The sequence below is a fragment of the Chamaea fasciata genome, unplaced genomic scaffold (assembly GCF_029207755.1).
Source record: "Chamaea fasciata isolate MVZ Bird 193981 ecotype frontalis unplaced genomic scaffold, bChaFas1.0.hap1 SCAF_2, whole genome shotgun sequence".
Taxonomy (NCBI): Eukaryota; Metazoa; Chordata; class Aves; order Passeriformes; family Sylviidae; genus Chamaea; species Chamaea fasciata.
The window spans coordinates 28,711,178-28,738,107 of NW_027094087.1; the positions used below are offsets into that span (position 1 = coordinate 28,711,178).

Consider the following 26,930-nt stretch of genomic DNA (forward strand, 5'->3'; position numbering starts at 1 on the left):
TATTTTACTTGTGGTCTGATTTTGATATAGTTTAATAATAAATTCAAAAGGATGGTCAGTGATATTTGAGAAGGAAATCAAATCTCAGTGCAGGGGAAATCCTAAATGAAGAATGAAGGAATAATAAAAGTAAAGTTTTGTGAAATAGAACAGAGGTCTTGAGATTTCGTTGGGGGTTTTTTTGGGTTTTTTTTTTTTTTTTTTTTCAGTGCACAATGAGTTACAGATGAGATATCCATTTATAAAGGGATATTTTGTGGAAAAAAACCCCAGAAATTCCTGAACTAAGTTTCCTCTTTGTCTAAGATATTGTGAAAACCTCCCTTTATTTTTGTATATCTTAACAGTAAACAAGGGAATAGAAAGCAGTAATTTCTCCTTTGTGAGGGCAGAGGAATCTGAAGCTGGAGGCCTAGTTTGCAGATTTTGTAGAGCAATTAAGCATATCAGGATTCCTAGTTCAAAACGTTGGCTCAAAATGCATCCTGACTTAAAAAGGAAAGAAGAGGAATAAATTCCTTGCACAAGGGATTTACCAAACTGGAGATCTATCATTTTCATTTTCTATGATTACATTTTGACTACCCTGATAAAAAGGTCACATTTTTAAAATGAGGACATGAATTTCAAAAGTTATTATAAAATATTTGTTTGTTTGTTTTTCTTCAGAAGTGTCTTTAGATACTTATTTGGGGCCAAATTCAGCAAGCAACTGAGAACTCGAGCCCATCCATTTCCTGCATTTAAACAAAAGCATAACAGTAATGATGACTTATACTTTGATATTCCCCATTTTTTGTGAATGTCGTTCTCCCTCTCTTTTTTTTTTTTTCTTGTAGTATTTTTTTAAGAACTGAGATTTTTTTTTCACTGAAGACATTCCCGCTACTCCTACCAACTCAAAAAAAGTGACTATTTAACACCGGACATTTGACAGTTTGAATCCCATTTTACTTGCTTTATGCCTTCTCCACATCATGTGCATGTATAAGTCTCTCCCTCTTTAGATAGATCTATAATATGTACACATATACATTATATATAACTAAAATTATTGTTTTATATATATATTATGTATTCTATATAATACTAGTATTTTTGATATGGTTTTTGAATAGGAATAATCTGTAATACAATCTTTTTCTAGGGACACTTAAATGCTGTATTTAAACATTTAACATATCTTAGGAGGTATTTCAGAAATACCATCCTTCTCCATTCCCATTTTGCACTTACTTTTTTTTTTTTATGGCAACAAGTGTTAGATCCTAGTGTTACATTTGATGGCTAAAAATCAAAGAATTGTGCTTTGCAAGAGCGGTTTCATGCATTTGATGGTGAAAGCTACTTTAATTTTGTAATGGAATTTTCGCACATGTTTTTACATAGAGTTGCAAAAAAAGGCCTTGCTTTTTAATGGGAGAAGTATTGTTTTAAGTAGAGATTTGTCCAATTAAGTTTGCAGCAAGAAGGTAACATTCAGGACTTGAAGGTAGAACTGCCTGCTGTCTTTGGTGCTAATCACTCAACAAGAGCATTCCCCTTTTTCCAGCAGATATATTTGTGGCAGCATGGGTTTCCCTCCAGGCAGAAGTGGATGTGAAATCTTCTTTTAAAGGGCAATTCAAAAAATTCCCTGTGTTAAACAGAAGTGCAAAAAACTCTTCTAATGAAAGACAGATTGCAAGCGTTTGCCTATGATTATCACTCCTCTAAACTGAAGCAGAGCAGCCGAAATTCCTGCATCATTTACATCCTGTGAGCAAGGCAAAGGCAAAAGCTGGAGGGAAAATATTTGATAATGGGCGAGCAAACAGCTGTGAGGAAGAAAAAGCTGCACTTTCAGTCACTGAATGTCTTGGCAAAAGAAAACATTAGTTTCGTCAATGCCAAATGAAGCAAACCCTGGGCTGTGCCATGTCATAAATCCTTAAAGGGACACTCTCTACTTGGATATTTTTAAAAAGTCAGTTCTGGTGTCCTCCAATTTTTTCTCCTTTTAAATACTCTGTCTGGCGCTTAAAAGTGCATAAAACTTTAATTTCTGTTTGTAGGATCTTTCCCTTTTTAATGTTTGCAAAGGTGGTTTCTGTTAGCTCGTTTCCTCCTTGCTATCTGAGGCCCTGATCCTGCCAAAATGTATTCATGTCCTTTATTACAGTGGGTCTCCCATCCAAATCCCTCCCAGCAGGAAAGGTGAGCTCACACTTATGTGTTTGTAGGAGCAGCGCCTAATTGTAGGGGAAATGGAAACTGCACAGGGTTTTGTCTGTGGCACAAAATAAACAATAGAGACTATGGAGTAAAGTATATTTCTTTAAGATTTCAATTATAGACGTGCTAGATGTGATGTGTAACTTTAGTAAGGGACAGTCCCTTCAGAGAGAGATGTAATATTTCATCTTACAAGTATATACTTTTAAACAGAAATATCTATGGAAATAGTATGTATTGAAATGATTTCAGTTGTGAGGTGAGGAATCAAGTTCTTTATTTTCATCCTATATTTTCATTTCAATGTAAAACTGTCAAGTCCTTTTGTTGCTTGCCATGGAACTCCAGTGGGGCTTTGATTTTATTTCCCTCATGCATGATCCTGTTTTGCACATTTAGCAGTTCTGATGTTGGAGCTTTAGGTTAGTCCATTCAGAAATTGCAGTATTTATCAAATCACCTTGTATGGTGTCAACAGAAGACAGAACATGGAATAAAATTAAATTGTGACCCCTTACATGCCACTATTCAGAAAAATAGTCTCACTGAAGTCACTGGCAGCTGCAAAATACATCAGATGCAATTTAGGCATTTACTTGAACCTAAGAGCCTAAACTGCATTTGAAAATGCATGGGAGGTGGGGTGGGTGAGAAAAGTGTGCTTAAATTATTTACATGCCTTCAAAGGTATATCAAGTTTTAAAGCATGGTATTGGCATGCATGACCATAATTGAAAAATCCAGCCTAGCCATAACAGGCTACTTTACCTAGTGCTCGAGGTGGCTGTGCTAGACTGCAAACCTGCTGGCCTCTTACAGAGCTTGGTAAAGCTGCTGCACAAACAGCTGTTAGACCCAACAAGAAGAATGGGAATCATGGAGCACTGAGCTGTTAGGGGAGAAATTATCTTTCTCTCTTTCTTTTCTTCTGGCTGACAACCTGTGGAAAAAGTTGGGCAAAGGTGTTTTACTATTACTTGGTTTTCGGACTTCAGTTGCAGGAAAGTTATTTAGAAGAGAGGTAATCTTTATTTCTTCTTTCTTCTTGCACACTGGTGCAGCAATTTTACTGAAAGTTGTTTGCAGAGCACAGGCAAGATGGCATTATTTAGGTCTTGCAAAATGAAATATGAACAAGCACATACCAGCACTTCAGGAAAATTTTATAAGCATTTTCCACCCCAAAAGCCTAGTTTGGCTCTTCCTTTGGGCCCTGAACTCTTGAAGACTTTTAGAGGGTATACCTGTGAAAGGAACAAGCCTCTTGCAAGCAGCTGGACAGATGATTTGCATCATGTTCTGATGTCAGCAGAAATGTTAGTTCTTCCTGCCCCTTCCCCAATGACTGTATCCTGTTGTTTACCAACATTTTCAGCTCCCCATACATTTCCCTAAATATCTCACAGCATCCTAGGTGCAGGCGAACATTTTCTCCATCTGGCTCCTCCTGTCTGAGGATGTTCTCCTGGGCTCAGCATGCAGAGCAAGTAGTCAAGAGAGCCTCTTCAGTGGAGGTGTTAATTTGTTTTTGATTTTTCACAAAATGTGAAGAATTGTAATTCATTTGACAACTTCTGTCAAAGTTGTTAGAAGCTGACCAGTGAGTCAGTTTGCATCAGTGGCTGAGAATATTAAGGGGAAAAAGAAAATTTACCAACTGATGGCCTTCTGTGAGCCTATATTCCTAAGAAATACAGCTAAAATGTTTGATATGTAGACAGGTAATCTGTCTCCTTATTTTACAACCCAATGTTAAAAAGTGATGCTTTAGGCTAGAGTTATTTTATGTACTTATGAAAAGATGATGAAAAAAAAATTCCACACTTTCACACATTTTTTTGTCATTTGTGTAGTTTCATTCTTCAACTTTCAGATCTGAGTGCCACTTCAGGAAACAAACCCAACTGGATAAAGCTTATGCACATACTGTTAAGAGGTGCTGATTCTCTGTGTCCCTTTGTTCCTGACATAGGTCTTTTAAATAACATTTCTTCTCCTTTCCCAAAATACATATAAGAAGGCAGCTAACAAAAATCAGCATATCACCATTAGCAAACAAATAACAACCTGAAGGTAGAAACAGAATATCAAAAACTGCTGGTTTAGAGATGGCAGATTCACAAAGACATCCATAGGGTTGTTTGCAGTGTTTGGCACCTTGGTTTAAAGGATGTTGCACTTCATTTTTCCAGAAGGAGATCTGAGTTGCTGTACATTCAACCCATGTACTGTAACATTACTTTAATTCTGACTATGGCAAACTATCCAGGAGCGTTTCATTGCTGTGCTTCAGCTACTGCCCCTTTTCTTGGGCTGGCTTACAAGCCCTGACAACTCAGAACGAAGTGTTACCCCTTATTTGGTAAATGGTAACATCTTTAAATGATAACTAACACACAATTAACCTTTCATAATTTTTTTCAATGGTTTGACATAAATAGTTACACCCTCTGTGTAAAGATTTGCCTGTTAGGGAACCCAGATTAAGAACCCATTTACAACATAAGACGAATTAAAACCTCTTATTAAGAGTTCAGTATAGTTGGTTGGTTCTTGTGTGGAGCACTGGATATGAATTTCATCAGAATATTTATAGATACAACATTCCTTCTTTGTATCACCATCTGCTCACCACCTCTGATTCTCTAGCTGAGCTTCAGGGTCTGTACCAATGTCAGCGGAAGCTTTAAAATCTGCCATTAAAATAGAAACAACAGCAGAGATCTGCTGTTAAAATAATAGCAACAACATCCCTCTGTGGGATGCTGGGGAACTCAAAACTATGGACAGGCTTGATCCAGCATTCCTTTCCTGCCCTGGGAGCTCTTTTGGGGGGTAAAAATAAGAAAAGAAAGAATGCACAGGCTGAGCCCGTTTGTGTACAGTTAGATGGAAATGTGGAACTACTTTCTCCCATTGTCCTTCTAGCTGAACACTGGGGAGAGATTGGAACAATGCATGGAAATGCCATGGAGGGAATGTAAAGAGATGCTCAGCAGATGAATTCAATATAAACATAGCTAAAACCATTGATAAAGTCAATTTATACATTTTCCAAATGACTCTCCATGTAATTGTGACTAGGCCAGCTTCTAAGCATATTACAGTTAATGGCAGCAGGACTAAAATTAATAGGAGCAGTGCTTATACTGGATTGTAGTGGGACTGAACTTAGGGGTTATGGATGAAACACCCTGAAAACACACACAAGTAGAGCTGTGAGCAAGAAAATAATGTGTGAAAATAAAAGTAGTGAATAAATGTTAGCTTTTCTGTCTGGCAAATTTTTAGTTGATTGTAAGGTAAAACCACTGAGCAGCATCATCTGGTTTGGCCCATGAGTTGTTCTTTTTTTTTCAAAGAGTGAAAGTGGCCATGGTATGGTTGAGACGTATTCCTGAAGCACATCTCAGAAGACACACATGTCTAATGAATTCACATCATGTTCATCAGCACAACTTCTCAGCCCATCTTCATGTGTTATACTAGCAGAACTTCAGACACAGTGTAATTCCTGACAAGAAAATAGTATTGTGGTGGCTAGTATGAAAGAAAAACATGATTGCAGTGATCAGTTGTATGTCTTGAGAGGCTTCACTTTCCATATTTTGATGCTGCTTTGATAAAAAAGTAGTCTGAAATATAATATAATGAACTTGTTCTAAGAGAGAAACTAAGGGCTTTAAAAATTAGCTTTTTCAACAGAAGAATAATTTAGGACCAACGAATAAAGCTAACCATAACAAAAGGATAAAAAAGGACAAATCCTCAAGACAGAAATTGCCTTTGGACAATTTCTTATCCAGAAAAAAGAATGTGAGAACCATTTGCAATGGATGTTAACAGTGTAAAATCAGTGGGGTGTTTTAGGTGCTTGGAGTGGGATAGGACAAAGTGCATCTCTAGTGCAACAAAACCTGTGAATTCTCATCCTTCACTAAACAAAATTACAGTAGTTAATTGACATATAGAAGGAGGTTTGCTGATTTTGATGCAATTACCTGCCGAAGAGCTAGACAGAAAAATAATTCTGGGTTTTGTGGTGCAATCACTGAGAAGTGTATCACTCACTGGAGGAAGCATGAGGGATGCAGTCTGGAGGACTGTGACTGTTATTAAGTATCAGCAAAATGTCAATGAAGTGATTGTGCTGAATATATGAGTGATAATTGATAACTCATCAGAACAGCAACATTGTTAAAAGCAAAGTGTTTGATCTCTAAAATACTCAAGGTCCTGGTCAGCTATTGCAGGGTACAAATAGACACTTGCAGTTTCATGGCACAGGAAAAATACACACAGAAATAATTAACAACGACTAACACAAAATGGCAGCATGATAAACAATCAGTTAATGTTTCAACAATGTTGAAGTGTAGTGGGAATACAATCTTTGTTCACAAATTAATTCCTCTTATACTGTGTAGGATTTTTTGTCTTGCTTCCCTTGTGCATTCAGAGAGTGCTGTTGGTTAAATGGAACATCAGATGAAGGTGTTAAACTGCCTGTGTCTCTGAGGTCTCTGTGTCAGGGGGGAAAAGTTGCTGCATTTTGTTTTAATCTAAACTGTGTGAGTCTGTCAGCAAGACTGTGGAAATTAACAGGAGACCAAAACAGGAGGGCAAAATAAGAGATCTCCATGAGATAAGGGAACCCAATTTACTATTTTTAATGACAGGCATATGGGAGAGATGCATATACCACAGTAGTAACAAGAAACAGCCTACCATTTAATAACAGGAGAAGATAGCATTTATTTTTATGGCAGGTCAAGAGCCCATGCCACAAAACAGATGAAACTTTGCTTTCATGAGCTCAGCAGGCCAAACCCGCACCATGCAAGCCACAACTGCAGTTGGACTGGCCTTTGAAGTCAGCTGTATCTGCCTTTGCAGTATCAGGCACATGAAGCCCTGGAACACTACAGGACAAAACCTTTAAAAATTACTGAAAGGGGAAGTAGCATAAAAAAAAAAAAAAAAAAAAAAAGGTCAAAATCCACATTCTTGTGGGTATAAATCAGTTCCAGTGGCCTGAGTGAATTTTCCCTTGTTGATACTATGTGACACTGACCCAATAAGACAGAAGGATGAATACAGTAGCCAACTGGAGAGAACTTCAGTGAGATAAGCATTATCTGTGCAATCTGAGATAAATTAATTTTATTTTTGTTCAATCTGTGCAATCTGAGATAAATTCATTTTACTTTTGTTCAATTAGGGAAGAACTGCAAAGTGCAAACCATGCAGAGGTCAGATTGATCTACACCTTTGCTATGTGCCAGTGACTGCAAGTCAGTAATCTACAAGACCTTGAGGCATGGGCTCAAGGCTTGAATTTGATCTCACACATCTATAGCCTTTTACTTTCTTGGTCTTTTAAGACACTATAGGGTGTCTCCTGGTCACTCTGGGTTTTGCAGAGAAGCAAACTGGGGTGGAAAGCATAGAGGAAAGTCTCTGGCTAGGGACACCTTTTCTGTCAGGGATATATCTGCTTGAGTAGGAAGAAATAACAGTTTATTTGGGTATACCAATCCTGCTCGTTCTTGCTTTTTCCTGGCTGTTTTCAGCTACTTTCCATTCAGTTGGTAGTTTATTATCTCTTCTCCAAGTCTCCAGCTTCTCGCTTTTGTTTCAGAATCCCATTTCTTTGCTTTTCCCTAGAAAACTCACCATGCTCATTTTCTTAGACTATCTTGTCTACAGGAACATTACGGTTGATAATTCTCCCCAGATGTTGTCTGGCACATGATCATGAGGCCAGGCACTTCCTAAGCTATTTACCTTCCATTAAATAAATAAGGAAAAAAATCCAAACCAAAAGGAAAGATGATTTTCTGTTTAGACAACTAAAAGCCTCCAGTCCAAACAAAGCTAGAACATGTAGAAATTGCAAAACAAGATATTCAAGATTCACAAGAACGTTAACATGATCCATTTAACTTAATGGAAGTATTATGCCTGTTAACAAATTTAAAGAAAAGTTGGATGTGAATAGTGTATGTGCAATATGTAAATAATCAATATTACTGATAGAAAATACCACGACTAGGAATCTGGGCTTAGTCCCTGCTGAATTTCTGCCTTCTTTGTGAGTTAACAATAGAACTTGGATTTAAAGACACTTTCTCATCTTCTGACTAATTTCTAGAAATGTGAACTGATGGGCTTGTCCATCTGCTGCCAAGGTGTCCCAGAATTAGCAAGCTTTAAAGAGGAAAGGAGAGAGTGGTTCAAGGATGAGACTTGATATCTTCCAGGTTTGATCATTCCACACATAGGGTCTCACAGTAAGAGGGATTTCCTCTCTTCCTTCTGCCCCAAGTAAACTCCACCAGAGGGGCAGGCAGTGGGCAGCCCAGCAGATACAAGGGGATCTATGGTCAAGTCCACTCAGAGCATGTCTGTCATCCCAGGTCCCTGATGCAACTAGGATGACAGGAAAGCAGCTTGCATCTCAAAAGGTTCTCCAGGAAGAAGAATCACCGCACGGAATATACAGTTAATTGCTACAGAGGCAGATACATAGGTAGAAATACTATTTTTTAAAAGTTGGTTTTAACCAAATCACACCTGGAAGATGAGTAGCATCATGTTGTCTCATTCCCATGCTGAGGTATCCATTTCTCTTTAAAATTACATGTGTTTTAGCAATTATTCTATTTTTCCTTGAGTTCATCCACATCAGTTGCTCCAAAGTGCAAAAAGTTCAGATGAGAGCTTGTATATGTTTACTGCTGATTGTTATTGCTGATAGAATAGAGGACTTCTTGATTTAATATAACAAATTTTTGAATAGTATTTGATATCCACCTCCAAAAGGGCTAATCTAATCATTATGACATTATTTGCTGTCATAATGCAAAGAGAAATATTCATTGGATAGAGCCAAGAATTCTTTATTTTTAACCCAGATGGTAAAGAGAGAAAGATGAAGGGGAAAGAGTATTTTCCTACTTACTCAAGGAAGGCCAAATAAAGAAGTGGCATTAATTTAATTTTTTTTTCTTTCTTAATCCCTTTCTTATGCAGTACTCGTCTCAGAAATTTTCTCACACCATTCTCATTCTCTATTAGTCTACAAATATGGCTTTTTCTTCAAGTATAAAGCATCCTTCAGCTGAGGTTTTGTTTCAGCTGAGCTCTGTAACAATGTGCTACCCTTTCAACCCTGTAAGATTTCCCATTGTGGGAGGCCTTAATAGTATGGAACAGTTTGGTTTTGGCTCTGTCTATTGCCAGATGAAATTAATGACAGCAGCTTTTCAAGTCTTTAAAGTGCTGTCTGGTACACACACAAGTAAGTGGTGAAATGGGAAATGAATGTGAAGGAGTATTTTCTTTTTCACATTTTTTTATTTTTTTGCCCATCTGAGAAACCTCTGTTCTTACCTAATTTCTTGAAGTTTCTGAGGACTTGAGACATCCAGGTGTTTCATTGAATCTTTAATCCACAGTCGTTTCTGAGGGCTTTTTTATTTTTTATTGTGGAAATCCAACACCTTCCTTTTCTCTTATCTAACAATTTTTGGTGTGGAAGCTGAGCAGTATGAGGCATCCTGTGTTCCATGTTTCCCAGAGAGTTATTGCATGTCCTGCCTCTTATCTGTCCCTCACTTGCTCAGTTTTGAGAATCCTCCTTGATTTCTCATGGCCAAAATGAACAGCTGTCAGCTGTCAGCAGGGCCTCATCAACTGTCTTCTCCTTGAAGACATTCAATCCAACAATCCACAGACAGACGAGCTGTAGGACCTTTATAGAGCATGAGTGCCAGTCCTTGACATTTCTTCAAAATCATATTGTTTCTGCCATGACTATGAAGTCCTGTTGCTTAATTATTTCTACATCCAGAGACAAGAAGTCCAGCCCATACAATTTTCAAGATTTGAAATTTCCTGGGTTTTAAATTTGTACTTATTTTACTTCTCAAAGAGAAAGTACCATTTTATTGAGCATGATCTTGTTAAATAAGTCAAAGGACACCATATTTAGTCATAAACCCATCTGTTCTTGCTGCCTTATTTACATTCAGACTTTCTATGATAGTACTCACTTCCTCCTTTGAAGTGGGTTATCCAAGAATTCTCAGTGCATACATTTATTTATTTATTTATTTATTTATTTTTTTTTTCTGGTTCTGTAGGAAAGAAGCCCCTAAAGGAGTTTAAAAGTTGTTCGCTTTTGAGAGTTGAGCAATAAATAAAACATGTCCTTTTACTGTACCTTTTGAAGAAACTGCCATATTATCTGCTTTTTCAAAAACCTGCCCACCATCTTTCCCTTACATAATGCATTGGTTTATGCATTTTGGGGTTGGTTCTGTTTAACAGACTTGAAGGAAATCCAGTTCTCCAATCCTTGTGGATTTAAGCATATTTTAACAAAACCTTTAAGTAACTTCCTGTTTATCTCAGACTGAAAGGGATTCACCAAGCCTTTTCTTCACTGATTCTTGATTTTTTAAGATGGAAAGCTTTGCCAGTACCTTTGCCATTTATCCTCACCTTTAAAGCAATCTGCAGAGGTTTCTCATCCCAATGAGTTTACTGGGTTTTTTTTAGATAACTCTGATAGGAGACATCAGTGCCTGAATTTACATCACATGGTTGTCAACAGCAAGAGCATCCTTACCACCTCTTGAATATTACTAGCATCTAACAAGCTGATTAGCTTTAAATTACCTACTGATCTGCAAATCCTGAGCACTTTCCTCTACCAAGGGCTGGATTCATGAACTGACTACAATTTTCTCTTCTGTCCTATATTTTATTAAAAACTCTTTTAAAAAAAGGGAAGTGATATGAAAGAAGCTTGTTCCTGTATGGAACAGTATGGAGTATGTACTCTTTCAAGTTACCATTTTAGAAGTCTTTGATCAGAATATATCTGCCATCTTCAAACACCAACCTTTTAGGATGAAAAGGAGGTATTTGACTAATAAAACTGCCACCCCTACTCCTGGTGGCCTGACAAGCAGTATGGTATATTCTCAAATTGCAGCTCAAGAAGCTTTCATTGTTGCTCTGCAAAGGAGCTTCTTGTAATTGCAAGCCGCCTTATTAATTTTTAAATGTTTTAATTGCTTGTAAAACTTGTTGACCTAAGGTGGTCAAGCATTTAACAGTTAATGACATAATCTGATTTTTTTTCTTCTGCTCTGTTGGCTTTCCAGCTGTTGCTTTTCAACAGTAAAACTTACAAGATTTTATTCTAGTCCTTTTAGCTGATGCTTTCATAAACACCTCAGTGCTGCCTGTTGCAATAGCCAGCATCCCCTTTTATTAATAGAGGAGATAAAAAATTTCAGATAACTTTTCAGGTTTCATGATACCCCCACTTTATTTTCTCACTATATGCTTTATACTATACCACTGCCCTAACATTCATTAGCTTTAGCCATTCTGAATTTCTCCCACCTTAAATACCTTACTGCTAGCCTTCTGGGTCTCCAAGGACTGCAGCGTCCTGTGCCATTTGGAGCACAAATGCAACCTCAAGTGACCAGAAATTACTCATTAACAGAAGGTAGTGACCACTGAAGTGGGAGGCATTTGCCTCAGAGAGATGCTGGGAGAGCAGGGAAGGGAGGACATCATTATTTTAAAAAACTCTGCTGGCCTGGCCAGGGGGGTTAATTACAATAATCCCTGACAGCCTACACAAAAAGCAGCTGTTTGGCTGCCAATCTCTGCAAGCCATTCAAATCAAATGAAGGCCAAGGTTTAAAACACTGCCTGGACGCAAGTGGCAATGTTCAAGATGGTTCTGTTCAAGACGGTGTCGTGCATGTTGTGCACCCACTGCCAAGACAATGGTGTCCACCAGGAGTTTTATTTCTTACATATGGAGGAGGCCTCACCATCCAGGGTAACTTGGCAGCACAAAAGTCTTTGGGTGTCCCCAGAGCTTTTGCTCTCTTTGAAAGTCAAGGCAAGGAAGGCACCCTGCCTTGCTGGAGAGATTTCTGCTGCCCAGACGGGGGAAGTGCTGCTTGTTATTAAGTCTCTTGAAACTGGGAGCAGTTGTGAAAGCATGTTTGAAAGCAGGATATGCTCTACAGTAATATCCAGGGCTCATAAGAGATTTTAAAGGGCTTTAAAGAGGAAATCAGACCTGATCAAGAGAGCTTGAAAACGGTAATTTAACAGGGGAACTCTGTATAGTCTGAGGGTGTTGCTTTCCTGTGTATTGATTTTTCTGTGATTCTGAACTGAAAAAATGCACTAGGATATTAAAACCAGAACTTCTGGAGTAAGTTTGGTCGAAATCATGAAGTGGGAGAGTGTGGCAAATTTGCCCCCACAAAGCCCAGTATAAGCTTTTCCTTGAAAAGTCACATCAAAGCCATAAACATTGCAAGATGTAAAGCACAACAAATGTGCAAACAGAAATACCTCTGCCTGTTCTTTCCTTTTGAGCCTACAGAAGAGAGCATAGGATAGGCTAGAACAGTTAACAATCCAGGATGCAAAAGGAAAAAGCAAAGAAACCTAGTTCAGAACCTAATGCAAATATTAGATTACTCTCACAGGCTTTGCTGCAAATTTACCATCATATGCAGCTATTGGAGAGCTGTTTAGTGTGAAGTAGGTGCAGACGGTACTCCTGATAACACCTCTCCCCTCAACAGAGATCCTCTGGATTCTTGCCACTGGCAGGGAAAGTGAAGGGCATTATGGAATTCGGCATAATGGAATTTGGCCCATCTGCATTGGAGAAAAAGGAAGTTGCTTTACTTCTCCTTTTTTTTATTATTTTTTTTTTTTCATCTTTACCTCTGATTCAAGTTGCCTCTGCTTTTGAAGCTCAGAGGAGCTGAGCAGGGCAACTAACTGATCCCTTCTGTGATGTCTTGCATCCTCTTTGTAGTGAAGCTTAGTGAGTGCTTTTGGCTTTCTACCTTTGATAACATTTTTTTCCCCAATATTGCCTTTTTCTTATAAGTACAAATATAAGCATTTATACTTTAACACTGCAGACCACCTTTTCCACTAGCAGTAGGGATATGCTGTAAAGCACAAGGAGCATAGACTGAATATCCTTCTGATGGGTCTTAGTGGCCTTTTTAGGATTTTCTTCATGTTACACTGATTAGATATAGTGTTTTACAGTTTTCTACCAATAAATAACATCAGCAGCTTGTATTTTGCTCTACAATGTAAAGTGGTATTCACTGTTTTTATATTTGCTATCATGTGATAGGGAAAAGACACACAGTGAGCTTCTATTTATTTATTTAAATAGTAAGAGGGCCACACAGAAAAGGGGCTGTGAAACCCCCTTGAAGTCATCATCAGCATCATCATTATGCAAAGAAAAAGCTTTTTCCTTGTTCAGTGCTTTAATACAAAAGCCTTAAGTTCAATCAACACAACTAAAAGAATTACTCCTTGGTGAGATCACCTGAGATACATATAGATTTATGCACCCTGGTGTGGGGTAAGGGATAGGCTTTGGCATAACATTTTTGCTTACTTTGATGAAAATCCATGGAGACCTGCCAATGTTCTAATTGTGATAAGGAACAGCAGTTTAGATATATGGAGTTTAAGGAACAAAGAGACTCTTAGATTGCCTCATTACCTTTCCATCTACCAGAGACTGAAGCATCTTATTCAGTCAACTTATTATTTGGCTAAAGAATATATTCTAGGAGAGCACATAGGCTTCCTGTGTAAGGTTCAGAAGAAGAATTCAGCACCACCTGCAGCAGGAGATATCCCACTGCTAGGAACATGTGTCTTCTTCCCTTCAGAAAGGAGCTTCAGCTTCCTATTTTGGTTCTTGACAAGCCTTCCGCCAAGAAATTAAAGAATTGCCTTATATTTTAGGTTTTACACTGTTAGCATATTCCTGCATTGTAGGAAACTCACTCTGTCTTCCTTTGGTATACAAAGCTGGCACAGCTCCTTGTATCTTTCTCTGAAACACATTTTTCTCAAAATCAGAAGTAATTTTGCTGTTTCTTTTCTCTATCCTATTGAACTTTTAATTATCCTTTGGAAAATACATGCACAGGACTATATAGAGTAGTCCAGTAGTAGTACCATCTCTTCTTTAAAAGCTTTGAAAATCTAGATTTAAACTACCTCAAGTCCCACTCAATACTCCCCAGTTTAAACACAGTTATTTGTTTTTTCCAGAGCATTACACTGGAAGTTCTCATGGTGTTCTTGTCACTGTGACACCTTATCCCTTTTCAGGCACACCACTGTGCAAAACACAAGCCTCAGTTTGTTGGTTTGGCTCCCAGGCTTTGTTCCTAAACACACAACTTTGCATTTGCCCGCTTTAGCATGCCCTGTTTAACAAGATTTATGTTCCATTGAAATATATGGTCTGGCTTTATTTATATCTTTATTCTTTAGTTTTTTAATGAATGGGATCCCTTCCCAACTTCCCCTGCACTTCCAGCAAACGTTCAAGACCATCACAGCAGGTCAGAGATCTCTTCAGCCAAGTCTCTCAGAATTGTTATGCACAAGTGGCCTTGGCCTGCCAAGTTGAATATGCTTACTCCTAAGGGGCTGATCTGAATTTATGTAGCATCCTCCTCTGTTACTAATAAATATAAATGTTCTTCAGCTTTCTTACATGTTGCTGTCTTACTTCTGAGACCTAGACATGAGTAATGGTTATTTTGTTTTTATATTAATGTATCTGAGTGCATTGATCTTAATAATTCAGCACTCTTAGTTTTATAGGCTACAAGCAATTATTTATTGCTGTTTTCTGATGAAGAGTGTTATGCCTGTAAATCCCCAATACTTTTAGCACTTACTAATGTAGACCTTCTTACTGGTTTAGGCTTGACTCATTCAGATAATTTAAAACTCTATCAAAATTGTCTCCTTTGCCCATTGCTTCTGGCATATTTGTATTCCAATGGACACTTACTTCAAAACTGTGTTGGGATATTGAAATGGGCTGTTTCAGAATACAAATACCAGTGGACTTTTAATCATTTTTCAGGTCAGGCTTGAGAACACAATTTGACCCTTAAACTGTTAACCACAAAAAGTGTTAATCTCCTGCCCCCACCAAGCAAACTATTTTTATGAAAGCGATTATCTCGATGGAAGCACTCCCACCTGCTCTCAGGAAGCCTTGGTGCGTGCTAATAGTTTGCTGTAATATTAGAATTGCAGCTGCTTCGTGACGGGGTGTTCTCGGCCCTGCTGCCATTCATGCAGACACAGGGCTTTCACTATTTGCTCCTGGGACCTGGGTTGGTGGCTACCAGGCCACTGCTGTCAGATTTCAGGGTGCTGCCTCCATCTTCAATCTCTGGAGGAGATCCTGGTGTTTTGATGAACAAAACATCATTTCCATATGTTTGAATTCTTCCTCAGTCTGCTCTTCCCACCCACAACTGGGAATCTGGGTACTGCTACAGTTGCATACACTTGAACTTTTATGGGAGGGAATAATTTTTCTTCAGGTCAGTGTAGGAAGAAAATAACAGGGGAAAAGAAGAAATAGGGGGAACATTCACTTACAACCAACAACCACCTGAGGGATGCATGTTAATTTCTGCTCAGTCCCCTCCCCAGAAAAAAAAAAATTGGTCATACTGAATTATTTTTGACATACAAGGCTCCAGAGACTGGGAGACTGAAAAATTACAACTACTCAGTGTAGAGAGAAAAGCTAAATACCAACAAATGAGTAGGAGACCAAAGGTGAATTTTTGGTTCTTGCAATACAATACCAGGGAGACAAATTTAAGAGCAAAATGCCTGGTGCGTGTAGCAGAGATCATGAGTGAAGTGAGGGTTCCAGATATGTCTGCTGTAAAAAGATCAAAACGTATATAAAACACAGAACAGAGTTATGGTTCAAAATGTTGGCATGTGACTGTGTGAAATATCATGTATAAATAAATAGGTAGCACCTTTATCTCTAATCCTAAAACAGAAATCTCCTTCTTCTCCTGCAAGCCTGTAGGTTAGAATAAGAACTGGAAATTTTGCAGAGACATATTTCCATTCCACTTGGATTTGGTACCGATCAACACCAAAGCATGTTCATTTAAGGTTTCTCTAGGCTTGTCCCATGAACTCACTGCTTTGGTGGGCAGACTCCAGCCCTACAATTCCTTTACTGTGGCATGGGAAAGGTACTTGGAAGATGCAGCAGCATTTCCCTTTTTCTAGGAGAAGGCAAGAACTAGAGAAGGAGAAGATGGGTGGTACCAGAGCTGCTCTTGCATTCTTTGGTTGGAACTAGATATGTATCAGGGCAAATGAATATACATACATTTGCATTTGCACATAACAGTGAAATATAGGGAAACAAGTGACTTTTCTGAGATTATTTCCTGAAAATGCATTAGCTGATTTACATGAAAATCTTGGGTATCTATTTTTTAGAAAGGAAGTAAATGAAATCAGGTCAGCATCATCTTAACTCTCAGTAGGAATTTTCTCTTAAATACCTTATAGCCTTTTAGAAAATCCACTTTAAATTACCAGCTTTGTTGGTTTAGTATAGTTTTCCTGAATATCTCTGTGTAGATAGTGGCTTGAAGAATTCCTGTAAAGGTAGCAATTTTAAAGCAGCATGGGTATTTTTTCAGTTTTCTTAAGATTGTCTTAAAAAAATAAGATTACTAAAGTAAAGTGAAATAATTTACTCTTTACGTAGCTTAAAGAGGTCACAGTAAGGTTTAGTGCTGACTTGCTTAGCAATATTGCTTAAATAATTCTTTCTAATAGAATCTATCTAAAGGCAAAGAAGGAATTCTTCTAACATAGACAACACCCAGGCAAGCTTCTGGTGATAAAATAGGGGCTAATATAAGCAAGATGGGAATCTACTCAGAGTCCATGGAGCCGGAGGGAGGAGGTTAAATGAGACGTTCTGTAGAATGCACTTGGAAATTAACTGTCCTGATAAAGGAGGCATGAAAACCACTGTACAGAAGTTTTCACAATGAAAAAAAAGGTCATCAGGGGAAGAAAAATAATGTCATCATAAAAATAGTGGAAAACTGGGTGTTGGGAAGATTGAAGACCAAAACTACTTCTGCATACGGGAGGCATCAGGAAGGCATAGTTCATGTCACGGTGACTTTGTAGAAATGAATTACTGAGCAAACCCAAACCTGAACTGGAAACACTTTCTGAACTAACCATTGCAGTGGATTCTGATGGCTCTAAATTGAAAGTCAGTTTTAGCGAATATGTTGCTAATTTTTTCCTCATTTGTTAAAATGTTTTTCATTTTCTGGTGTGCTGAAAATATCTCTGAATAGGACCTTACAAATATATGAACTTCTACCACAAACTGTGCAGGCGGTGGTACAAAGAATGTTGGAGAAAATTGCTTTTGGCCTGCGGGACACAGAAGACAATGAGGAGTTTCTTTTAAAAAACCCCCAACCAATCTAGTTTGTATTTTGTTGTGGAGCAGACCATAGGACCTGGTTATGGGAATCATCCCATACAGAAACCCAGCCAGAATCTCATGTTAACAGATTTGTATTGTGCAGCAAAAGATGAGCCCGTATTTTTTGAGGCTTTGGTGGGGGACAAGAAGTGTTAAGTGAATGGACTATCACAGACTGCTCTACAAGAGGAGGACAGCCTCACTCCTTCAGCTTTCCAAGACAAAGTAAAACACTAGAATCCTTCTGCCTTCTAGAAGAGGAAAAAAAAAATCACAGGAGAGCCTGCCTATTGCATTAGAGCTAGGGAAAATACTGTGACACTGGGAAAAATAGGAAACTAGGAGATCGTAGCCAGGCTGTGCAGTATATTGCCCATGTAGATTTTCAGAACAAAACACTTTTTTCCAGTGTTCACTCAAGAGCTGTAACTGACCCTTAACAGGAGCAAAAGCTATCTGGAATAACTACTGCATAGTAACTAAATGTGCAGTTAAACCCAGACTTCAGTTCCTGGTCCGAGCAGTCAGGTCAAGCAGTAGGCAGGGAACTGGGCTGGGAGGAGTGAAGGGAAGAAAACCCTGGGAACTATTTTGAACCTTCTCCACACAAGCCCTGCAGTCTCTTTTGTACCAAAGACTATCTGAGCAGGCCCTGTGGGCAACCATGTCTCTGTTTATCCTTCTTGCCACCTCCATCTGCATTTCCACAGGACCCCACACAGTTCTGGGTAGTGCATGTCTCCCTTTGGCTCCTTTGCACCGAGCAAGGCCAGTGATGATACTGGGTAGAGATCTTTGGCCACCAGTAATGAAACATGGCATTTACAATTCACCAAGTCCCTTTGCAATCAGATTTTTCTTTCTGAATGCCTCTCATGGTATTGTTAGTTTTTGCTCATTTCCTACTCTGATTTGCTCTGTCCATTTGGTAACATACCTCAAGCAGTGTTTTGTCAGCCTAGCTAACAGTTGCTTTCTCTGTCTTCTTTATGTCCAAGGACTTAATCCAATACTTTGTGTCTTTTCCTGGTTTTCATCCAGGTGCTCCCCCTCATTTTATGAAAGGTGAACTCCCCATCTTGTATGCTCTAGCCCTCATGCACAGCCCTGAAGCTTCTCTTCAGAGGCTGAAAATCTAAAAATTAGGGGAAAACCCTCTTCAAAACCAACTTCCTCAATGAATAAATCAGGGCACACATTTTCCAAAACTGCATGTGGTATTTTTGGAGGAAAACCTGAATTGCTCTGTGTGTATTTGCTTTGCATGGTGTTTTATAGAATTCTCAGTGTTTGCCTTAAAAATGCAATCTCAAATGCTGTACAGGCAGAACACTGGTTAGATATTAAATCCTCATTTATGTCTGACTGCCTTTGGATGTAATTAGATGAACTGCAATTACAAACAATTGTATAGTCAGCACACTGTGCAATGCTCAGAATCCCGACCACAGTGTTTGCCTCTGAAATTCTCTCACTTCACTTCACAAAAAAAAAAACAACCAAAAAAACCCCCCAAAACCAAAAAAACCCCAACCAAACAAAAAAACCCCAACGAAAATAAAAGGTGAAACTGTTGTTATTAATTAAACTGCTAGCTGTAAACTGCACCATGTTTCTGTTCTTCCCTGGAGTCCCTAACTGCAGCTTCTAATGACACTGCTCCAGCTGCAAGAATCTGCTCAGTGAAAGAGGAGGAGGAGACGGGGAATGGCTGCTGGCCATTTTTGTTTTCTAACGTGCATGGGTTGAAGAAAGAAGAATCCCTCATGGGATTTGATTTAGATGGTTTTGGCAGCTGTAAATTACTCACAGCATGCTGCAGAGTTTGTGCTACGAGATATTTTCAGTTCCGTTGAAATCTCATGCTAAAAAAAACCCCAGCCTCATGAAACTCGAACAAAAATAAGGCAGCAGGACAGAAGATTGCTGCAGATGACTTTCAGCTGGCTCATGCCTGCCTGCTCCATAGGAGGAGTTTTAAGGAGCTGGGTTGAACACTTGGGGAATCTTGAAAAAACAACAGTGAATGACACTGAAATGTTGTTTTTCACCCTTAATGGCAAAGAAAGTGGTTTTTTTAGACTTTGGATTACATTAGGGTATACTTACTCTTTGTCTTAAGATAATGCTGCACAGGTCTTTAGAGGAATTGTGTTAGTACTTCCTAAAACATTGTTTTCTTCTGTGGTTATGTCCTGACATTTAAGAATGAATCTTAGTCAGAGAGCAAAACTGCTACTTATAAAATCCACCTCCACAAACAAACAAACAAATAAACAAAAACCTGTGCTAAAATTAAAAATGTCTTGTAATCTTTGGTGCCCTGTGTGCAAATACCTCTATTTTATGGAGGGCTGCTCTTAGAGGGAAGTGAGATTACTTTCCATGAAGAAAGGTGTTACTGGAATTGAAAAAATAATGTCTTTTTCAGTGGAAGGGAACATCTTGGACGTACTCAGCTTAGGTTTCACATGCCAAGCCAGTTTGCAAGGTTAGATTTCTCCCAAAAATGTTTGAGACATTGAATGGATTTGACCTAGAGATGACTGAAGAGTGGGCAACACAAGGTGTCCTTGCTGACCCTTTAGTTTTTCAGAGCAGTTGTGCTTTGTCTGGACATTTTGCACTATAACAGGCGTGGGGTTGCACAGTCTTCCCACACCACATGAGGCCTGCAGCAGAGCAGGGCACCTGTAGAATTGAGTTGTGAAAGGAAACAAGAGCTGCTCACCTTTCCTTCTATCAGCTGGATCATTCCACCATCTGTTCTTACAGATGCCCGGTATCTGCATTCTTTTTCTGTTTCCTGCATCACTGCACCTAATAGAGGGTAAAATCTTTTAGTAAGTGGGAATATGCAAGACATTTCAGAACATTACATATGGACATTTTAATATTGACATCTTTACAAATGTAAATTTTTGGAAATATATAAAGAGGATTCTAATCAAAATGAAACAGAGAATTCGGCATAGTTTCAGATATGAAACAATATTACTACCTCTTGGGTACACTTCTACTTTCACGAAATAGCGTTTTCTAAAGAAAAATTATTTCATCAGCAGGTTTTGAGCAGCTTCATAGTTTCATTTTTCCATCTTTTTCTCAGCTAGAGCAGAAAAAAAAAAGAGTCAAGAAATACTGGTATCTTGTGTTACTTTGTTAATGTTTATGAATGTCCAGTGCCTTTGCTACCCTCCTCCTCCTGGGGGGCCTTAAGCTGCAGATAGAAACGCACACATACCCACACACCCAACCCTGAGGCTAAAGCCAGTCTGCTCTAGGCCTTGCTTGATGCCAAGAGCTTGGTCCAGGTGCTCTCACATCCACCCTCTGCTCTGTGCACTCCCATGCATCTGGAGGACCACTGCAGGAGGAATGCTGTTTGGCATGTGAAAAGTTCTTCCCCAGGCTGAGCAAAAAGCCAAAGAAGAAATTGCATGTCAGGTATTCATCCCACATTTTCCCTTTGAGGCCAGAGAAGGACTTCCAAAGTTACTTTGCTGCTGTGGGTTGTGTTGCCTATGCAGGGTGAACAGGGTCCTTGTGCTCCTCAGGTCCATGGTCCAGCACTGTGCTGAACCTGCATGGATGTATTAAGATCATTTTAGGCCTCCTGGATGATTCAGTCACAATCTGTGTTTTACAAAGGCTCCTAAATATTTCTGCTGCTGAGAGTCCCCATATGGTGCAAGAAGGCAGCATTTTCGGAGAGGTCATGGTTGCACTGTATCCTGGTAAGACACTATGATTATAAACTTCTCAAGAAACTGACTTACAGGGCCATGGGACCCAGCCAAGCCTTCTGCTGGCAGCCATTCAACCTCCTTTGATCAAGAGGTATTGGTGGAGGAGGAAATGGGAAAAACAACACGGATATAAATGCAGTAAATTCTGTTGTTAATACTCATTTTGTGTAAGGCATCTGGACCTGCCCTCTCTCTACTATCAGGGGGATTTTGAAGATTGTGCAAAATGTTTTCTTCTGTTCCTCTGCTGGATTAACAGCTGCAAAAACTGGACCAGCTCAGCAGTTTTAATCCCTGGGTACCTGTGTGTACTTTCTCATTTCAGAGGCCTCTGTTGGTAGAGAAAAGAGAATTCATACCTCAGTTTGGGGTCAAATTATATAATAGTGGTTATGGGATGTCATCTGTTGTCTTGCACATAATCTTTGCATGCTTTCCCAATCAATCCATAATTGCTTCTATCTGAGCTTCCACAGGGTGGTGTGGAAAGTCCTGACTTTGACTGTCAGGAAGTCCATTCCAAGGTCCTCGGCAAGCGCACTCTAATTTGAGATGGAGGTGCAGGAGTGTTTTCTCTGATATGTTACACTGCAGAACTTGTTCTCCTTCATTTTGCTGTCTGAGCTATATCTGTGGAGAAAAAGAGCACAATAGAGAACAATTAAAAATCTCCAGTATCACTGGAAATGAGGAAAAATGCCATTGAAGTAGAGAATGTAACAGCTGTGATTGAGGTGAGAGTTGGGATTTAGTTGTATTGAATTAAAAGCGCACAGAGAAACACGGTAGCAGGTTAAGATTCAGTATTAGAGGAGTTTCATAGATCTCCTCTGTAATCCAGTTTATGTGGCTTTTTGCTCACCTACATGTGGTTATGTGTTTCATGCAATGCGGGAATCTCACAGAGGAATAAAAGTTATACCTGGGGAGCACTGGTGAGGTGTTCAAACTCCTTAGCATATAAAAGTAATTCCTGAATTTCAGCTTGACTTGTATTTTCCATAATCCCTTTCCTCTTCATATTTTTCTTTCAAGTTTTTATGCCTTTCTAATGTCCTTTTAATATCTTTATGTTTATTTTGCTTTATTACTTGCACTATGCTTTTTTAAAGCTGTGCTGTTATACAGATTTACTGTCTTTTCATTTCCTAATCTTTTCTCCCACTGATTTCTTTAGCATTTTCCCATTCTCCTTTTCCTGTGCTTTCTCACCCTTCTTACTACAGAGTTTCTACCTGTTTCCTCTGAAGATATTTGAACTCAAGATGGTCTGAAGAGTTTCATGGGTGGATATGAGTCAACAGATCTTTTAGGCAAACTTACAGCCAAAGCCTTAATTTTAGTAAATAAAAAGTATTTTAGCCTTCCCTGTGACTGGAGAGGTGGTTCCTGAATGTTTGCATTAGCTACCAAGCCACATAGGAAATGCTTGAGAATGTTTTCAGTGATTTAATTTCTTGGTTACTAAGTCTGCAGACACTGAATTATTTTGAGTATGCGTGGGCAGATTTTATTTTTGCTTTATTTTTCCACTATTCCTTTATTTCATTAAGTCTTTGGCCCACTGTTTTTATTTTCTTTTCCTCTTCCATAAATTATTTTTCTCCCCATAACCTCACCACATCATCTCTTTCCATCTCTGTCTCTTTCCAGGTCCTTTTCTTCTCACTTCTTGTCCTCTTTTTCTCCTTTTCTTCTCCCTCTTATTGTCCCTAACAGATTTTATCTGCTCCATCTTAATCTGCTGAGAGCAGAGAGCACTATTCCTCTAAAGAAACAGGCTTTTATGATACTAAAAATTGAAACTTGGGGTGTTTGGCTTAGGAGGTCAGAAGATCACCTTTCCTGAGACAGTAACTGAATTGAACCCAAATTTCACATGTGTTTCTCCTGTAATGTACCTTGTGAGATGCCCTGATTTTGGGAGCAGAGAAAAGAAAATGCCTGAGGTGTCTTTTCTTTGCTAAGCACTCAGGTGGAGTCCAGCCTTAGAGAGCACCAGTGTCTGCCACTTGCCATTGCCTATGGCAAGGAAAAATGGAAGACTGTGAAGGGATACAGGATTTGCTGACCAGCTCCTCTTGTCTGTAGCTTCCAGTCCTCAGACACTGTCAGTGAGCCCAGATTCTGGGTGAGGGTTTTGTGTTTGTGCAGGAAAGCAGCCTGCCCAGTGGTGAATGTTAATTCACACATTGCTGCTGCTTTGAGACAGCAACCATGAATTAATCATGGTCTCAATGAGGGAATGGCTCAGGTTTGAGCAATTGTCCTGTGATTCAGCTTGGTCCTCCCCAGGATGCTTTTAGCACAGCTGAGCACAGGCACAGGGAAATATTCCTGGCAGGAGGTTGAGGACATTGTATGTAAGTAGATCTGTGTGTCTTTGCTCTCGCACATGTGTAACCCTTATGTAAACCCCCTCAAAACAACCTTGGTCTAAAATAAGTAGGAAATTGCTTGAGCTCATTGAAGAAGCTGGAATATAACAGTTTTCTGTTAGAAATTCTGGATAAAATTGCTTTAAATTGGATGTGGAAAACAAAGCATTTATTGGGATATTTGGATAGGTACTAAAACAGCCTGTGCTACCACAGATTTTTGCTTTCTGATGTTTTGCACTGTCAAGGCAACCATGCAGCCTTATGAAGTTTAAAAGCTCTACTTAGATGGGCTGTGCTGGCCTGCATGAATGATTTGTGTGAACTGTAATACACTTTTTACTCAAAAGCTCTACATTTCTGGCAGACTCTTTTGAGCGCTTTTCAAACCTTTGAAATAAGAAGCTAAGGAGTAAATAAATGGGAGGAAATCACATGCAGTAAATCATCAGGAGTGCATAGACTGTCTCAGGACTGTGAAAGAAATAAAGTGTGAAATAGCAATGATACTGTAAAAGAGATACAATAAAATCAGAAAAACAGTGGGTCAGGCGCTAAGCAGCATGAAGGCTGCTTTGCTCTGCTCCAGCAGCTCAGTGTAGCAGGTAAACAAACATTTTATAGCTGGAACAGCATACACTAGCTCCTGTGAAGCTGGGTGCTGTGCCCCTCTTTCTCTGGGTGAACGAACAGCACACAGCCCTTACATCGACAGTCTGCAGAACTCATTTAGTGGGTCAGTGTGTGGGGATGGGACAGAAGCAGTACTCACTGAATGTAGATTTCAGTGGTTGGAGTTCCTGCTTAGTTCCCTGCCAGCTCCCAAGTTGCTCTGCCCAGTCCTGCTTACAGCAAGAGTGAGGGAACCCAAGTTTATCTTTGCAAATGTTCACAAATATAACTGTGGCAAGACTGTGCTAGATTCAAGGAAAAAAAAGATTTTGCAGTGAACAACAGCAATATTGACAAATCTTATAATTACTGGTGGTGATAAATCTTACAGCTCTATCACAAAAAAAGCCAAAGGATTTGTTCACTTTGCCTGAAATCACGTTCTTGCCTAATAATAGCCATTAGTACTGTGTGTGACATATTTAAAAGGGGGAAAAAATTATTGTGCAGAAGTAAATGTGGCCAGAGAAGAGAGGAGTGAGAACATGCGAGAGAAACAATTATGCAGACACTAGGGTTGGTGAAGAAGAATGGGAAGAGGTGCTAGAGGTGCCAGAGCTGAGATTTGGAGGTACCAGGGGGAGCAGAGACCCACTTACAACAAATGCAGAACTCCATGCCAGAGCAAGTGGATACCTGGAAGAAGGCTGTGACCCTGTAGGAAGTCCTGGCAGGACCTGTGGACTCATGGAGAGTGGAGCCTATGCTGGAGCAGGTTTGCTGGCATGACTTGTGACCCTGCAGGGGCCCCATGCAGGAGCAGTGTAAATGGACCCACAGTGGAGCAGTTTGTGAAGAACTGCAGCCTGTGGGAAGGACTCATGTTGGAGAAGTTTGTGGAGAACTGTCTCCTGTGGGAGAGACATCATGTTAGAGCAAGGAAAGGGCTTCATCCCTGAGGAGGAAGCAGAAACAAAATGTGATGAGCAGATCATAACCCAAATTCCCATCTCCCCGTGCCTCTGTATAGCAGGGAACTCTGGCTGTTGTGTGAGGGGTTACGTGCAGGGTAGCAGCACCCTGTGCTACATTGCAGGAGAGAACCGTGGTGTTTCCTGGGATGAGGGAAGCTCTTTGTCAGTCTTTCCAGGAGGAGGGGGCTGCTGTGGCTCAGGTTTCAATGAGGGGGACAGCACATGCCTCCTGCTCGTGCTGTGGAATGGGGCAAGCTCTGCCACCTGTCCCTCCAGAGAGGGCTTTGTGGCCTCTTGCTGCTTGAAACACAAGGGACCCGAGAGAAACAAGTTCTGGGGGTGTGAGGCTGGGTAAGTGTGATGAAGACAGTGGAATACTATAGGTTATCCCAGCAATATCCAGCACAGGACACTTGCCCTGTGCTCTGAGGGCTTTTCTGCACAGGAAGTTCTTACTGAAGTTTCTTGTTCTTACAATCTCTTGCTGCTTTTTTTTTTTTTTTTTTTTTTTTTTTGACAATCAGTATAAGGAGTTCTTTATTCAAGAAAAAACACAAACTTGTGCTTGCTGAGTAACCCTATAAGCTGACACAGAGATGCCTTCCTGGATTTAGGAACAGCACAGTTCTTACACAAAGCTTGTCCCATGGATGTGACCTTGTCAGTTCCTCCCACTCAGTAAACAGAGGAATTGGTTGCTCTCTAACTGCGTCTTCCTTTCAAGAAAGGCACACACTTTAGAGTAAAATTCATAAATTAGCTGTTTTTCTGTGAAGTATTTAATTTAATGAGCTTGTCTTGCCCCAGTTGCAGAGAAAGGCACAGAGAGGCAGGGGATGTAATAGATGCAATGCTAGATTTGCTTCGCTGCCTTCTAGGGAAAACCCATTGCTCCTATTTTCAAGTGAGGCCAACAAATTTCATTAGTTTACCTTTCTGTAAATATCATGACCTGTTTTAGCAGCAGAAAGGTAACTGTGGCTGCAAAACTGGCATTTTGCAAAGACATCTTGAAATTCAGCCATAGAAATAGCCATTTAATTTCAGACAGCTACTTCTATTTTCTTTTCTTTTACTTTTTTTTTTTCCCTCTCTTTTTTTTTTGTTAATCTCTGTTCCTCAGTGGAACTTGCCTGCAACTGCTCTGTGCAAATGTATGACAGCATTTTAGTACTAGTTTCTTTACCCCTAAAGGCCATAAAATTTATGTAAAAAAACCAGACTCTCAGGAGTCAAAAACAGAATGCCAGTCAGGATTCTGGGTGCTTTTTGCAACAAAGAGCATTCTATTGAAGCAACCCCACATTTCCCTATTGCGTTAGTGTTTTTCTTCATCATGAAATGGATGTGGGCAAGAAAGCTGCTTAGATGGGTTAAGACGTCCCCCCTTAGCTGATGCACACAGGAAGAAATGAGCTGATCTGCTTGAGCAGATCAGACCTGCAGCCAGCAGTACAAATACAGACTGACATGAGCTGTGGAAAGGGAATGAAGGGATGTTGTGGCTTCAAGAACATTAGCCTGGCTCACTGTCATTACTTCTGCTGGGGAGTTCTGTGAGAAGGTTGTAATGCCTCCTGGACCATCCTCTCTTTACAGCATTTGGTGC

General features: G+C 39.6%; 1 protein-coding gene across 2 annotated transcripts in view; it reads left to right on the forward strand.

Moving 5' to 3' along the window:
- The window catches only part of TBX15 (T-box transcription factor 15), a 90,633-nt gene that overhangs the window by 13,099 nt on the left and 50,604 nt on the right, over window positions 1-26,930 (forward strand). Inside the window, exon 1 of one of the 2 annotated variants that reach the window (XM_066175524.1) lies at window positions 23,690-23,720. The exons of the other annotated variant lie outside the window; for it this stretch is intronic. The gene's annotated coding sequence lies outside the window, so the exon portion shown is untranslated. Of the gene's footprint in view, window positions 1-23,689; window positions 23,721-26,930 lie in introns of those variants that run through there. 2 annotated transcript variants of the gene reach the window in all.